We start from the raw sequence: 16,107 nt of genomic DNA, 5'->3' as shown, positions 1-16,107 counted from the left end.
GAGTGATTAAGGGAGACAGCAGACAATGACCCCTAATCTCCACCTACACACACATACGCACACGTACCCGCGAACGTGTGTACATGCAAACACACACACGCACACAGTGTTGTCTTCATTGCTTACAGCAGTTGTTGCTTCCGAGTGTACAGTGACATTTGCCTGAGGCAGGACCTGTGACATCGTAACAGTCAGAAGGCTCCAGCAGATGAGAATCCAGCTGTCTGCCATCAAGTCTGGCACTGAAGAGATTTGCAGAGATGTAGAGTGATGCTACCAGGTAAGCTTTTGTTCCAAAGAACCTTTTTCAATTCAAGTGTTAACTTGTGATGGGTTTGTTACTATTATTTTAAATTAGTAGGTGTGCATTCAACATGGTTCGATGTCTTGTCTTTTAAGGTAGGTAAGCACTGGTAGGTAACAATTGCTTATATTTTATGCCATGTGGTGGTATGTTTTGATATATATATATGCAAACTTCCATATTGTTTTCTACAATGGTTATATTTATTTACATCTCTCTAACTTCTCTTCTCTCCACATCCATGCCCATTCATTGGTTTCATAACAGCCATTCTAGAAGGTATGAGGTAACATCTATCTCCTCATGGCTTTAGCTTGCCTTTCTCCCATGATTATTAACACTGAGCATGCTTTCACGTACCTGATGGCGTCTTCAGATAAATGTCTGTTAGAGTTCTTCGTCACTGTCATTTTTAAAGATTCCTGGGAGAGGGAAAGGAATGGACGATTATTGAACTACGAAGAGAAACGGAAATCACAGAATTTTCAGTTAAATGGATGGATTTGGAAAATACGAAGCTAGTGACTAAAACTCAGGGAAAAACAAAACACCTTGGTTTCCATATGCATATCCCAGCCTATAATGTATACGTGTGTGTGTGTATATAACATACATTAATGTTGTATATATATACACATACACACATATATAGATAAACGTGTGATTATACTATGATAAGCAAGGAGACCACGAACGGGTTATAGCAAGTGATGAGGAAGGGCAAAAGGCAGGTAAAGGACATTTGATTCATGAAGAAGGCTCTAAAGATAATGTTTTTCTAGTTTTTAATCTGTCATAGTTGTGTGTGTGTGTGCGTGTGTGCATAAATATGTGAGTGACAGTGACGATGTCAAAAAGCAAAGCTCCAGGGCTTCATTGTGGTCTTCCTAACTGTATAGACGCTCACTGGGATGGGTAGAGTCCGGGACTTGGCTCACGATTGAGTGTCTCCCTTAAACATGCTGCGTGATGTCTTTGTCGATGAGTTAATTACAATAAAGTGATTTGATTTGATTTAAAAAAAATTGTTTTTGTTATTGCTATTGACTTCCTGATGCGTTTAGGACACTAACTCCTTATCAGGTATATGGCTTACATGTATTTTCTCTTATTTTATACGTGCTTTTTGCACTATACATTTCTCTATTGTGTGGAAGCTCCAAATTGGTTTGCTAACCACCACCACCACCCATTTTTTTGTTTGTTTGTTTGTTTTTGAGTTAGGTATCAAACATTTTTTTTAATTGCCCAAAAGACAAGACTTATTTGGAATTTAAATCTTTAGTCCATTTTTAGTTAATTTTTGCCTGTAATTTTTTGTGCTTGTAAAATTTTTTTCATTAAAATTTCAATGACTGTGTTGAGTCTTTAGGCCACATTGCATAGTGCTGATGTGCACGCACACTCAATTTCAAGAATGCCTTGGTGTGTAAAGGTCAGGTGACAGCTTTTGGGAGTTGGTTCTCTCCTTCCACAATGTGGGGGCCACGGGCTTGAACTAGGGCCGTAGATGGGCTTGGCAGCAAGTACCTTGACCCACGGAGCCATCTTGTTGGCTCGGCTTTCTTGATTTCTTTTGCAGATAGTCCATTGTTGATGTACAAGGTCCTGGTTTCTCTATTTGATTTTGTGCCCTACAAGTTTACTGAATTCATCTATTAATTCTGGCAGGCTACTTTTATGTTATCTTTAGAGTTTTCTATATGTAGAATCTCGTCAACCACAAACAGATCAACTTACTTTTTTATATTCTAGTTTCTATGCCTTTTATTTTTCCTGATGTAGTCATTCTGGGTAGGAACATCAGGATCATATTGACAGGAATGCATTTTTTGCCCTGCCAGGCATGAGTGACACACACATTTAATCCCAACATATGGGGAGGCAGAGGCAGGAGGAGCTCTGTGAGTTCGAGGCCAGCCTGGTCTATGTTGTGAGCTCCAGGACAGTCAGAACTACTAGAGAGACCTTGTCTTTAAAAAAAAAAAGAAAGAAAGAAAGAAAGAAAGAAAGAAAGAAAGAAAGAAAGAAAGAAAGAAAGAAAGAAAGAAAGAAAGAAAGAAAGAAATTATCTTGATTCTTAGAGGAAAAACTTTCTGTGTTTTGTTTTATCATTACTGCGTTACTGTGAGTTTGCCAAAAGCAGGCTTTGTTGTGCTAAGGTGTGCGCCTTCTACACTTCCTGCCTGGGTTTTTATTCTGGAAGGATGTTGAACTTGGCTAAGTACTCTTTCTCCATCTGCAGAGCTGTGAGTTGATCTCTTTGATTGGCGTAGTGTGCCACAGAGCTGACTTGGGACTGTTAAGCCACCCTGCCCTCCCCTTGGGCATGGTACCTGATCTTTTCATGAGCTAAATTTAATTTGCTGGTGTTTTGTAGAAGATTTTTGCCCCTGCGTTCAGCGGGAATAGTGACTTTTATTTTCTTACAGTATCCTGGCCTGGATTTGGTGTCAGCGTAACACTGGCCTTGGGAAATGGGTGGGCAAGCATTCCTTTCTCTGCAGTATCTTTGCATTTCTTTGAGATATGTGAATGTTGCTTCTTCCTCGAAGAGTTGGTTGGATTTACAACTGAAGTCTTCATGTCCTAAGCTTTTCTCCTGGGATGTATTCAATCTCCTTAAAATTATTTAGTTAGATATTCTAGTTCTTTTTTAAGATTCAGTTTAATAATATGTGAGTGTTGAATGCCATGTCCAAGGAGGTCAGGAAAGTGATGGATCCCCTGCAGCTGGAGTTACAAGACAACTGTGAGCTGCCCCCCCATAGTTGCTTGGGTCCTTTAGACAAGCAGCAACCACTGAGCCATCTCTCCAGCACCGACATTTTAACTTCTAAATAAAACTACATAAATTAAAAAAAAAAAAACTAAATAAAAATTCTCAAATTCAAGAATAAATCTAGGAGCTGAGAGATGGCTCAGCAGTTAAGAGCACTTGCTGCTCTCGCAGAGGACCTGGGTTCAATTCCGAGCACCCACATGATGGCTCACAACCATGCCCCTAGGGTTCCAAGGGATCCAATGACCTCTTCTGGACTCTTTGGGCACCAGGCATGCATGTGGTGTACATATATACGTGCAGGTAAAACACTCATACATATTAAAGAAATTAAATTAAAAAAAAAATCTCATCTACCAAACATAGCTTAACAATGTGAATACTGTGAGATATCTGTTTGTAGCTGGTAGTGTTGCTTAGTGAGGAGAGTAGTGGTCTAGCCTGCACAAAGCCCTGGGTCAAACCCCTAGCACTACACAAAGCTGTATGTGATGAAGCATGCTCATAATGCCAGCAACTGGGAGAAGATTCAGAAATTCATGGTCATCCTTAGCTACATAGTGAGTTTGAATCCAGCTTGGGCTACACGAGACCCTGTCTCAAAGGGCAAAAAAAATTAAATTAAAATTAAAAAAAGAAGATATCTGTTATTTAGCCTCATGCTCATGTGGCTGATTGGGAGTGATGGCTTCCTGCCCAGATTCCCTAGAGAGCATCATAGTACATATTGCTACCCTGGGAAAAAGATCAAAATCCAAAATACAACTTCCAATGAATGCAAATTACACTCCCTCGATCCTAGAGTCAGAAACAAAATGTAAGTCAAGCCATCGTGAGTCAGGAACCATTGATAGCAGTAGGCAGAGTCCACATAAGGAGAAGTGGATACGGCTGGCCTCCAGTTAATTAATATTCGGGTGCCTACTACCGATAAGGGCAAAAGCCAGGCCATGGGCATGGCTCCTAGTGAATGGAATTAAAAGGGTTCCCACGTGAATTCATTTATTTAATTAACTGTGTCTTTAGAGTTTTAGTCTTGAGCTTGGAAGACACATCCAGTAGGTAAAGCTGGCAAATGAACCTGTAAAGATGCTAAAGGCTTAGAAGGAGGAGGAGGAGGAGGAAGGAGGAGAAGAAAACGCAAGTGAGGGATGGTATGCTGCTGTGGCGGACACAGAGTAGCCAGAAAAAAGCTCCTCGAGGAAGGGAAGCTAAGACTAAATTTTAAGAAGAGCCAGGTGTGGGAAGAGCAAGAACATTCCAGATGGATAAAATTACGCTGTACAAAACCATAAATGCTAGAAAAATAAAGAAAGAAAGAAGGAAGGAAAGGAAAGCAGGCAGGCAGACAAACCACCAGAATGTCTGAAGGACAATGTGGGGCATAAAACAGGACCGGTGAGATTGTATGGGGACTGCAGAGTGAACAACACAAAGACTTTGCATTTAATTCCAAATACAAAGGTCTGGGGAGATGGCTCGGTGGTTCAAGCATTTGCTGCTTAAGCATGGAAACCGGAGTTCGGATCCTTGGGACTAAGATAAATGCTGGGTGTGTATGGCCACATACCTGTAATTCCAGCCCCCGGGGTGGTGGTGGTGGGGAAACCGGGACAGGGGTCACTGAAGCAAGCCTGGGGAAAAACAGGGACAGGGGTCACTGAAGCAAGCTGACTAGCAAGACTAGCCATGTCAGAGAGCTCTGGGTTTGCTTGAAAGGCCTGCCTTAATAAAGAACATGGAAGAGTGATGGAGGATGAATATAGATATCAGCCGAGGGCCTCCACATGTGCACATGCAAACACACACACATACATGCACACACACTGGCACATGTACTACACACACACACACACACACACACACACACACACACACACACACACGAATATGGAAAAATAAAAATGTAAAGAAAAAAAGAGCAAAAGCTATGAAAAATGTAATTCTAAAATCCTAAATATGGTAAGGGGTGTCTGAATACTTTTAAATAAGGCCTGACACCATCCATTGTAAGATGATTCTGGCTGTTCCCTCTCCCCAGAGCTAGGAGACCAGACATAGGAAAGAGAGGGGGAGGAAAGGCCAGCCACGAGGCAGTTGCTTAGAGAACAACAGACTCTGAGCACAGTTAACAGCGGAGACAGGGAGAAGCGGACAGTTTCAAGACTTTCTTTGAAGACTGTATAAATAAATCTCGCTAATGATTTGTATATGTGTGGCAAAGAGAAGAGGCATCAGACATTAGCCCTGTGATTGCGTCTGGGGAGATTGGGTTGACAGGAGTTTTATTTAGTGGATATCTGAGATGCAGGACTCAGGCGAGGCATGAGAGGAAGAGGTCTCTGGGATATGTAACGGCTGAGTTGCTTATTCTAAAGTAAGTGGAGACGTTAAGTGGGAACTCCGGAGGTCTCCGCCGGCAGAGCTCTGGAAGTCCTCAGGACCGAGCTGGCTCATTGCTTGAGTAGTCAGATTACAATAAACACTAATTTACAAAACAAATAAACAAGTTCTGGGGACTGTGTGTGTTTGGTTGATACATAAATTCATGTGCAGATCCAAATTGTACCCCTTCTGTGAAGAAAATCCAACCAAACTTTCTTTTTTCTTTTTTTTTTGTTTTTCAAGACAGAGTTTCTTTGTGTAGCCCTGGCTGTCCTGGGGCTCACTCTGTAGCCCAGGCTGGCTTCAAACTCACAGAGATCCATCTACCTCTGCCTCCTGCCTGCTGAGATTAAAGGTGTGCACCACCTCTGCCCAGCCCAACCAAGCTTTCTTAAAGAAAAAATTAAATTTCATTTTTTTTTTTTACCTGCTCAAGGAGTTACACAATCTAAAGCTAAACGTTCATGTTAAAGGTAACTAACATTTCCACAAACGCTGCTGCTAAGTCCAAATATTAAAAGACTACTTCCTGGGGCTCATCAAGATGGCTACCCAGGCAAAGGCACTTACAGCCAAGCCTGATGGCCTCAGTTCCACCCTGTGACCCTCATGGTGGAGAGAACTGATTCCTGCAAGCTCTCCTCTGACCTTCACATGTGTGCACTCACGCAGGCTCGCATGCATGCATGTGTGTGCGCACACACATACAAAACCACACAGAAGTATCATGAGATGGCAGCTACAGAATAATTAACAGGAAGGAATCAGACCCCTTCAGGGCCCTGTCAGCCATTTACATCTAGAGAGTTCAGAGAGCCACAACCAGAAGTTGTGGCTCTCTGGCAGGAACTAGGAGTGTGGCTTCCACAACAAAAGAGAAAATGCATTCCTGCACCACAGGACAGAGCTCAAGAGAATAGGGAAAAAACAACAGGAGACCAAAGTTAAACGTGGAACCATCACAAGGAGGCCTCAGCAGAGGTTCGATCCCAGGAGCCACCTGGTAGAAGGAGGGAACCCACCCCCACACTTTGTCCTCCGACCTCTACACATGTGCTCCTCCCACAGTAAATAAACGAACGCAAAAGCAAGTAAAGCATGAATCAGAAAGTATAAATATAGGTTTGAAATTTTTGATTTGAGAGTCTCTGCCTCAGTTCATGAAAGGGACTGTAACTGAGAAAGACATCCAGTGTCACCGTTGGGCCTCCGCATGTTTAAAACACACACATCAAACATGTATACACATACCAAAGGAGAGGGTGGGATCCCCTGGTGCTGGAGTTCCAGGCAGTTATGAGCTGCCTGGGTGTTGAATGGTAGCAACCAAACTCTGGCCCCCTGCAAGAGCAGCAAACACTCTTAACTGCTGAGCCATCTCCCCACCCCACCCCACCCCAGTTAGGCACTTCGGGCTACAGTAATAGGGGAACACTGCTCAATGAGGAACCCGGCAAATGGCTTTTAATCTTAAATGGATCTTCCTGAGTGAATGCCCTGGAGGATAGTAAAAATAATAGCTATCCCATTAAAATTTTACAGCGTGTAAGCCCCCCCCCACTCTTTACACAAGTTGTATTTAATTACTGTAACGACCCTCTGAGATAACTGCCCTTTCCAGCCAGCTTTCACAGAAGAGAGGTGAGCCTTAAAAGGGTAGTGTCTTTTATTCTTGGGTTGTTTTTTTTTTTTTTTCCCCTCCAGGTTACAAGTTAGCAAGGATGGCAGGTCTCAGAATCAAGCCCAAATCTGCCAGATGTCTGAACTCTTCAATAACCACTGGGTACATTTCTCGGCTATTAAATTTGAAAGCCATAATGAAATGTTATCATTCTGGAAAGGTAGATACTAAGAACTTGGCAATGTCAGAGAAGTGCTTTCATCAAAATGTGCTCCAAGCCCTTGTCATTTTATAGACAACTTTCTTCACCCTTCCGAGGAATAATTCTCATGCATTATACATTTTAACAGCAGCAAAAGAAGAGAGAGACATCTTAACAACGCAGCACGGGCATTTTAAACCCCAGGTATACCTTATTTTGAAGTAATGAAGCTAATATCGACAGCTGATAAGTGCCAAGAAAACCTCTAAGGACTTAATAGCTGTTAGCTTATCAGATCCCCATGACACCTGTCTACAGCAGGTACTATCAGCGAATCCTCTTTTACGGAGGAGGACTGGTATGGAGAGGGTGGAGTAATGGGTTCAAAGTCACACGGGCCCATTAAGTAATTGACCACCATTAAAACCCAGGTTGTAGGGCTGGAGGCATGGCTCAGTGGTTAAGAGCATTGGCTGCTCTTCCAGAAGACTGGGGTTCAAGTCCCAGCACTCCCGCAGCAGCTCAAAAGCACCTGCCCCCTGCATTCGGTGTGCCCGCCTACACACACACACACACACACACACACACACACACACACACACTTTTAAAATAGTTCTTTAAAAAAAAGAAGGCACTGTATGTTCCACAAAGTCTGAAAATTTACTATTTTGGTTTTCACAGAAAGAGTTGGCTGACCCTGTTCTTAGGATTAAATTTTAAAAACCCTTATTTAAATGGTGGGGGAGTATTCAAAAACACACCCTCCCCCGCAAAGGGAAGAAAAGGCATGACTCGAAACGGTGACTTTAGAAGGAGCAGAAACTTCCTTCCAACTTTCAAGGAACAGATAATTCATCCGTTCCACAAAGCGTGCCAAGGCCTAGAAACCAGTGGAGTTCTTCCCAGTTCATTTTAATTAACTGGTTCACGGAGGTTTACAATCCCCAAGTGATTTTAATTGGAAGGAACTCGGCATAATGGAAATAACAACAGCTGACAGTTGTGCAATCGCCTGTCTGCTGCCAGGTACCGTGCTTGCACGGAGACTCCTAGCTAATCCCCTTGCCGGTCAGGGAAGGTAGTACGCCATTGTTACCCGTCTATGTGCCCGAAGCCCGGGCCTCAAAGGGTTAAGATGCCCAACAACCCCATCCGTTAGGAAGAAGTGGAGCCTCTAACCCGTCTCCACCGCGGCAGACTGTGTACGCTCTGAAACACTATAGCATTTGATTATAATCAAATAAATCTGCATACATCAAGCAAATGCCTCATTTCCAGAGTTGAACAACCTTTGTTGAAAATATATTAAATGCCAAAATTATCAAAATGATCTTGGAGGAAGGAGGAATAAATTCCCATCAACTGCAAGTGAACAAATAATTTTGTGTTATAAATTGACCTGCATCATTAAAAAAAAAAGTGGGGGTGGGGTGCAGGATGCCGGCGGTATTTAATACCACCATTTTTTTTTCCTCCCCAAACACAGGATCCCAGATAGAGCTGTGGATCTGTTGGTAAAATGTTTGCCTAGCACGTACTAAGCCCTGGATTCGATCCTCAGCACTGATTACAATCACATAGAGCAGTGCAAGCCTGTGACCCCAGCACAGCAAGGCTACAGAAAGTTAAGGATCATTCTTGTCTATGTAGGAAGTTGGGGGGGCCACCCTGGACTAGAGACCTTCTTTCTCTAGATAGGTAGGGTAGATGAGATGGCTCTGTGGGTAATAATAGCACTTGCTGCCAAGCCTGATGACCTGAGTTTGATCCCACTGGAAGAAACCAACCCTTGAAATTTGGTTCTCCGACCTCTCTTTACACACTGCGGCAGCCATGTACCCAAAGACATGCACACACACACATGAAATAATTTTTTCAAAGATTCCTTTCTAAGACCAGAGATAATGAACTCACACATCAAAACACCACACAGCTAGATTAATAGCTACTCAAACACTTGCTCCGTCCCCAAACTTTATATATCTCAGGGGACTTCTATACGGTTAGAATAGCCACTCTGAAGCCATGTCACCTTGGTTAGGATTTTACCCTTTGCTTCACGTCTGTTTTTAAGACAAGATCGCACTATGTAGCCATGACTGGCCTGGAACTCTCTGTATAGAGAAAGCTGTCTTCAAACTCAGAGAGCCTTCTGCCTTTGCCTGCTGAGTGTTGGGATAAAAGGCATTTCTCATCACACCCAGTTTGGTGGGTTTTTTTTCTTTTTTAATTCGAGAGTTCATAAAGAGTTAGATGGATGGATGAGTAGAAAGATAAAATTAAGAATCCCTGTGGGAAATGTAGAGCTAATGTTTTCAGCCAGATGGACTCCATCTATGCAGTAACTTTCCCTCCAGTGACTCATTTAATCCAGAAACTGGTGTTCCCTGCAAACTATGGTGCTAGAGACACATGGGTAGCGAGGGAGAAGACCAAGATCCAAAGCCAAGCCAGGTAGAGGACAAAGTGGGCACTCCTTAACAGTCTTTTTATCAGTGACTTAGAAAATAACAAGCATGTTCAATCGAGGGTGAAGAGAAACTGGGCAAAGAAGCCAGACGTAAGGTCGGTGGTGGTGGGGATTGGGAGTGGAGTGGCCAGACGTCTTCTTTCTAGACACACTCAATAGTAACTCACCTGACCTTGCAGCACGCGCTTCTGAACTTTTAAAACATTTAGGAGTGATCCCAAACTTCTGGTAAACGGGCTGATTAGTTAAAAGAGGTGATGGCAAGTTGCGAAGATTCCTTTTTTTTTTTTTTTTTTTATGAAATGTTGGGAATGGAAAAACCTAAAGAAAGACAACAAATGGGTGCTTCCCTGGAACTGGGAGCCACAACCCACACAAAGAGGCTGATGGGAAGGGTTTTTTGTGACCCCCCCACTCCACCTCATCCCGGGTGAGGGGTGGATGGGAGTATTCTGAAAGTGAATGCTGGTGATGGCCCACAGCTGATCCGGAAACAGATCGGCAGCAAGGAACTACCACTCCATAAATTTCCTTAAAACACCACCACTGAGTTGTATGCTAGGTGCAGTTTTTGACTTCCGTGAACAGAATTTCAATAAAGGGACTTAAAGGTCAGGTACCTTGGCAAAGGATTCTTAGACCCCTTGCTAAGCTTCTTACAGGTTTTCTTCCCCTCTGGTCCATGCTAATTAGGAACACCAAGTTCGGTGAACAGATCAGCTGTGCGTGGGGGGGGGAGGGTAGGAGAGGGCCCCAGGCTTTTAGTGTTCATTTTGGTTCTAGGATCTTTTAACCCTTCAGGAATCTGGGCTGTGCAGTCATCAAGTGAATCCTTGACTCCCAATGGGCTGCCAAGGGCAGCCACCTGAGACGTCTACCTGCATGGATGCCTATGAGTTCCTGTCCTAGGCACTCTGTGCGTGTAGCTAGCCTCACCTATCCCATCTATTTCCAAGTCTGACTCCCAGTGTTTGCACATGCCCATTGCTATAGGTTACTCACTGATTCTTCTGTAGAGGGTGGACAGTGGAAGAATGGCCTCTATGCATTGTACCCAAGGATCTGAGGTTCTTTGAGATGCATATTTGTGCACACTCCTTTTACACCAGGACCTGCAATCCTTTCAAAGTAACTTTCCAGTTTAGAGTTACCTTCAATAGGTTTCATTATGTTGGAGAGGAAAAAGGCACATCTATGATTTTTATGGCTCTGAAGGAGAGAGCCAACATGGGTTCCATGAAGTATTTATTTATTTCATCTGCAATGGTAATTGGCAGGGAATAGGTGTTCTGTGACATGTCTCTCTCTCTCTCTCTCTCTCTCTCTCTCTCTCTCTCTCTCTCTCTCTCTCTCTTCATTTTTAGACAAAAATCTGATGTTGTCCAGGCTAGCCTCAAACTAACTATGATAGCCAAGATGACTTTGAACCTCTGATCATCTTGCCTCCCACCCCCTAAGCCCCAGGGATCCAATTCAGTATTTCATTCACGCTAGACAGGCACTCTGTCAACTGAACTGCATTCCTAACCCACTCAATAACTATTTTCCCAGTGCCTGACTTTGCACTGAAAGAGTACAGTGTCTAGAGCTACTGCTAGGTGAATGGCCTAATAGAAGAGTTGATAAAACCGATGTTGCCTTTGCTACAAAGCAACCCAGTGTGAGAGCTAGTGCTTCCAGATTTAGCAAGTGAAAAAAGAAACACAGAATAACCCAGCTAAATTTGAATTTCAGATAAACAATTTAAAAACACACACAAGAATGTCCAACTTGGATATACTGGCTGGCCTGTATTTTGTCTGGCACCCTAAAGCAACTGTTAAGTCTGAGGGGGAAGACAGCTTTTCTCCTTTTAGAAAAAGAAGAGCTGGAGGAGGAAAGAAAACTGTACTGTGATGGAATTTATAAATAAGCACCTCTGAACAATTACACAGTCCAAGGAGATCAGGAGACTGTGCCCAAACAAATTGCAGTTTATAAAGCTGTGCTGTATGTGATACTTTTATCATCTTTTTTAAAAATAAATTTTAAATCTGTGTGTGTGTGTGTGTGTGTGTGTGTGTGTGTGTGTGTGTGTGTGGTCTGATCAGTCTGGAGTCTGGAGTTAAAGGTAGTTTTGAACTGTCCAACGTGAGTGCTTTGAATCCAAGCAGGGTCCTCTGCAAGAGCAGTAAGCACTCCTAACCACTGAAACCATCTCTCCAGCCCTTCTTTATGTCACCTTAATTGAGAGCTCCTATCCAGTAGCATGGTTAATTTTTGGTCTCACATCCTCATGAAACATTGAATGTTCATTAAGTTTATTGAGACCCGATGGTATGCTGATCAGATTTCTTCCCCCCAACACAGTCTGCCTGGAGAGCTGGAAAATTTCAATCCCTGCCCATTCCTCAGCCTTCCTTCCTCACTCCAGCTGCAGTTTCCATGGTAATAGGATGAACCTGACTCTGTGGCTCACAACAGCTAACAGCTCTTGAGAGGGGCTAAACCAGAACAATTGGAGTCAACCTAAGTTAGTGGGGGAAGGGAGCATCCTCTGGAGTCCTAACTAACTCACTGTTAGCTTATGCAAGACTCTTGTTGATCTCTCCAGAACTGTAGAAAGTTGGTTCTGTGACTCTTTGCAGATCCCATCAAGTCACAGATCCTCATTTCAGAAGCTCCTACCAACAACTGCAGTGGCGTTGACTGCATGCGTACTTACGATTTATCGATCCATTTAGTCTGTCGTTCCACGGATGAGGATTAGGGAGTAGGGTTTTGTGTGTTAGGCAGTGCTGGGTCCACAGGATGCATTGTTATTAAAACAGATGTGGTATCTATTCTCTTATTTCTTGTGGTACAGAGGGAGCTATCATACATGGAACATATGCTAGGGTCTGGGGGATGTAGAAATGAATGAAAATAAAGTCAAACACTGTGTTGTGTGGAAATGAGCCTGTTGGGATTGGGGTGAGATCAATATCAAATGAATAATAAAAACACTCACATACCCTGAGCAATGTTTGCAACGTCAGAGAAGGTTTTAGGCAAGGAGACCGTACCAGTGAGCAAAATATATTTTCCATCTGTTCTCATAGAATTTACTGTCAATGGGGAAAAAGAGAAAAATACATAAATGACCTGGGATCTAAAACAATATTTTAACTTCAAACTGGCTTCAATAAAAAGGAAAATTTATTGACTGAAGTAAATGAAAATTCCAGACATAGAGTTGGGGTCATTAATAGTCATAAATATAATCTAGCAAGATGGCTGGGTAAGTAAAAAAGCCCTGTCCATGTAAGTCTGATGACCGGAACTCAATCTCAGAATGCATTTTTAAAAATGGGGAGGGAAGGTGGTGATATGCATCTATAACCCTAGCACTCCTTTTGGCAAGATGAGGAGCAGAAATAAGAGAACCTCCTGGAAGCTTGCTGGACAGTATGCAGCATGGTAGAAAAAACAAAACAGAGTCTGCCTCAAAAAACAAGGTGGAAGAGAAAAACCCAACTGCCAAGACGGTCCCCTGATCTCTACAGAAACACTGGGCACAGGACCACACTCACACATATACCCTGTTCCCCCTCCCCCAACACACTTACAATTTCTGCAATTTTCTGCCCAGTACTCTTCTGCTTCATATGACAAAGGTCATCCTTCCCATGAAGGAACTGGTTAAAATCCGACCCAGGTCTGTCTGGCCACTCCACTCTGAAGCCATGCCCATTCTGACTGGCTCCGAGACCCTGTCTCAAAAACAAAAACAACCCATGGCCTGTGGGCCATACAAAAACACATTTTGACCAATGGGTCATTGTTTGCCAGTTCCTTGCCCCATCAGGAACACAGATAAAATGGTCAACATAATGCTTTGTTATGAGTTGTTCTTGCCTTTCTGGTTAACCATCCCATTCACAAAGTATATATTCTTTCCTAGATGGAGGGATGAATGGGTGGATAGATAAATGTGGTTCACAGCATTATAAATACTCAGTGGGAGTCGAAGTCTCGTCTCTGTTAGTCTTTGCTTTCTGGACTCCTCCTTGCTCCCTCTCAGCTAGATCACCAGTCTGGACAATTCATATTTTTCAGAATTTGTCATTTGGACAAGACTAGGGGAGGAAATTGTGAAATAGTGAATTAATCAAGGTCATATCTTTGTCTAAGGATCTTAGACAAGTGTTTCAGGTTTTGTAAGGTTTTATTTTTATTTATTTATGTCTGTTACCAGGGATTGAACCTAGGACCTTATATATACTGGTCGAGCACTCGACCACTGAGCTACCTCCCACAGTGATTTTATGAATTGAAAGTCATCCTCTCAATTAGGTGTTTAAAAGCCTTAGTGTTGAGGTCATCAAAACTCTGTGCTGGGTTTGTTTTCCATATTGGATCCCTGGCAGATCAGAGTCTCCTTCACGGCTTCTAAACTCGCCTTGAATCCCAATCACACTCTTTTGATCTCCCCAGTATTCTATCCACTTGTTTCTGGGGGCTCCACATGGATGAATCTGATGTCTTGTCTTCCGGTAAAAACAAAATTCATCTCCTTACTCCTCCCCTTAAAACAAATAGACAAGCTGGTGCAGGCGAGATAGCCCAATGGGTCCAGGCACCTCTGAACCTCTTACCTCAGCTTCCACAAAGGCTGGGCTCAGAGGCCTGTGTCACAGACTGACTTTAGTGGTTTTGATGCCTTTCCTGCCCTTGTGTGTGTGCCAGCCAGAGGTTGACATCACGAGTCTTTTTCAATGGCTCTCCACCTTCGGTTTTGAGACAGGGTCTCTCACCGAATCTGGATTTCACTCTTTCAGTTTGACCAGCTGGCCGGTGAGCCTCAGGGCTCTTTCTGTCTTAGCCTCCAGCACTGGGATAACAGGGCCTTGTCACTAGGGCTGACTCTTTTTTTTTTTTTACGTGACTGTTGGAGATTTGCTCTCAGGTCCTCGTGTTTGTACAGGCACACACTTTACCGTCTGAGCCAGCTCCCCAGGCACTTCCTCTGACTTTTGAACCATTTTCAGTTTTCATGGAGTCCCACAAAGGATGAAAGACCCAGCTCTACTTTCAGAACTTACTGTCTCTCCTGCTAGCGAGGGGACACACTCTACCAGAACTGGTGTCCATCAGACTGTGACTCTGCTCCTGCAGACAACTTAATATCCTCATATTCTTAACTCTGGGTCATCTTAGGGATGTTGTCTCTGCCACACCTGGTGCGCCCTGTCAATCACCGGCCTCCCTCATGCTGTCTCCTAAAATAATTCTTTCCTCACACCCCACCTCACTGTTTCCAATTCGGTGAGGGCCACTACAGCCTCAGCTTGAATTCCTGCCCTGTGCCCTATCCTGCAGCATTTGTACCCTTAATCCATTCCCTGTGACCTTTCTGAAATGAGAATACATGGTAGATCCTGCAGATAGGTCTCTGAGGCGTTTTCTAGCAGGAAGCCCAGTTTGTCACAACACCTCAGGAGAGACCAGAAGGCCTTTCAAGCACACGACATTTGACTTAAAAGTACTGCTCCCTGAATGCAACCGAAAGCTACATCCTTATGAAAACCAGATAACACCCACTAAAAAAATAAAAGACTGTGTATTTATGTATGTGTTTATGAATTTGTACTTGGTTACAGATACAAGGTCATAATAGTGAAAGTTTAAAAAAATAATTTGAGTTTAATTCTTTAAAAAAATTAGTTACCTTTTTTATTATTGTGTGTGTGGTGGAGGAGAGCATGCATGCAGGGAGGTCAGAGGACAGTTTGCAGAAAGTTAGTTCTCTCCTTCCACTGTGTGGGGTCTGGGGATTGAACTCAGGTCATCAGGCTTGGTGGCAAGCTCCTTTATGCACAGAAGCCATCTCACCAGCCCAGGGAATAAATTTTTATGGTTTTATAATTTAACTTGCGGTATAGTTTAGAATCTAGTTCAATAGGTAAGAGTCATGCCCATTTTCTGTGCTGGTCACTGTGAAAAATATAGAGCTTTCGAGTCACGACATGATGGGGGATTATTGGCCTCCCCAAATGGGGAAAAGGTATCATAAAAACCAGGAACTAGGGTCTGATCGGGAAGAACCGTAACAAGCACGTCTCTTGCTGGCTGGGAAATGTGTGCCTCTGGGACTCTGGGACACTCAGAAGAGACTGTGGCAGCTCTCCCAAGCAGCGCTATTCCTTCCCTCCCCTCCTCACCCACCCCCTGCATACTGGATGCCAAGGGAGACATGTCTCAGCCCCAACCTGCATTTAGCTCAGAAATGAAGGGAATGTACTAAGGTGAGGATGTGGGCCAGGAGGTCCCTGTGGACCCGCAGCTCCGTGTGGATGCTTTGAGGCCTTCAGGGATCACACAC

General features: G+C 43.4%; 1 long non-coding RNA gene across 1 annotated transcript in view; it reads left to right on the top strand.

The window, feature by feature from the left end:
* LOC114687076 overlaps positions 1-16,107 on the top strand; it is a 34,265-nt gene that overhangs the window by 7,678 nt on the left and 10,480 nt on the right. Inside the window, exon 2 of the long non-coding RNA XR_003733645.2 lies at positions 129-280. This is a non-coding gene — a long non-coding RNA (uncharacterized LOC114687076). The remainder of the gene's footprint in view (positions 1-128; positions 281-16,107) is intronic.

This window comes from Peromyscus leucopus, chromosome 1, assembly GCF_004664715.2.
Source record: "Peromyscus leucopus breed LL Stock chromosome 1, UCI_PerLeu_2.1, whole genome shotgun sequence".
Classification (NCBI taxonomy): Eukaryota; Metazoa; Chordata; class Mammalia; order Rodentia; family Cricetidae; genus Peromyscus; species Peromyscus leucopus.
The sequence above is the reverse complement of the archived record's forward strand: the minus strand, read 5'-3'. Positions and strand labels throughout refer to the sequence as shown.